Raw genomic sequence first — 1,190 nt, 5'->3', positions numbered from 1 at the left:
TTGGTTGACCAGGATGACCGCTGGCGAGCTGGTGAGAGAGAGGTTACCGGGCAACCGAACGACTCCAAAAAAACTGTAGACTGAACAGTGGCGACTGCCGGTGAGTGGGTGAAAAGGTTCCAATAGCTCCAACAAACAATGGCTGTGGAGCGTCTGTGAAGCAGTGCGTCTCTCTCGTCTTGCAACGTGCCAATGCCAACTAACATCGCTCCAGTGCTGCCTAAATCTTCACTGCCAACTGCCTCATCCGTGGTTATGCAGGAACTGGCCCCACTGCCTTCGGTATTGTTCTGCACGTGTTACACCTCCGCAATGTATTTATAAACACTGAACCTCCTTATTTTTATTTACCAAATTAAAATTACTTATAGTTAAAAAAATAAATGAATAAACATAAACTTATAACTAACAAAATTAAAAGTCACTTGGAACAACTGCAACATAACAAATCAGGAATTTGTTCAACAAAACTGTTGAAAAACAGATTTTCATATTCTGCTTGAAGGGTGCCTAATGTGTTACATTGGTATAAGGGGGCTGAAACTCTAAAAAAAATAGGAAAAGAAGCTACATAAACGTCGATCCACCTGATAATTTTTAACGTTTAAGAGATAATATTCAATTTTTATTTTTAATGCTTCAAAATATTTTAATTTTTTTTCTGTCACCATAAATGGTCGACCGTTATTTTAAAACAAAATGGGGAATGGTAATAACGAGTTCCTATGGTCATTTTGTAATGACCTATGACTGTGGAGCCAATTCTCAAAAAAAGTCCCAGGGATTTCAGGGAAAATCTGAAGAAAGTGGACAGATGGATTTTTTAATTCAATTTTTGGTTAATACGTATTTTTTGAAATGTGAAATCTCAGATTTTAAGGGAGGGAAGGTTGTATTGTTCTTTTCCTTTATTTACATTAATAAACTAATTGCAATTGATAACTTGAGGCTTTAATCCTTAATATTAAACAAAGCAATTAAAATTAAATTTTATTTAATACATTAGAGTTCTACTACTGGGTAGTTTCTCTACATCCAATGTAATAATTAAATAATTAATAAAAGAATAGAATAAAAAATAAAATAATAGGTGATCTTTGGGAGCAGTGGCATACGCAAAACCCAGCGCACTACCCCACTGCTCCGGTGCCCTGTATGCCAGAAATGGTAAGGGAGGGGGATAAAAAAAA

At 36.0% G+C, this 1,190-nt stretch overlaps 1 protein-coding gene across 1 annotated transcript in view; it reads left to right on the top strand.

Annotated features, from left to right (window-relative positions):
* The window catches only part of LOC106690780 (aldo-keto reductase family 1 member B1), a 12,761-nt gene that overhangs the window by 10,951 nt on the left and 620 nt on the right, over positions 1-1,190 (top strand). The window lies entirely within an intron of this gene.

This window comes from Halyomorpha halys, unplaced genomic scaffold, assembly GCF_000696795.3.
Source record: "Halyomorpha halys isolate HHAL.00 unplaced genomic scaffold, Hhal_1.1 Scaffold1871.1, whole genome shotgun sequence".
Taxonomy (NCBI): Eukaryota; Metazoa; Arthropoda; class Insecta; order Hemiptera; family Pentatomidae; genus Halyomorpha; species Halyomorpha halys.
Note: the sequence above shows the minus strand (reverse complement) of the source record. Positions and strands in the feature narration are given on the sequence as shown.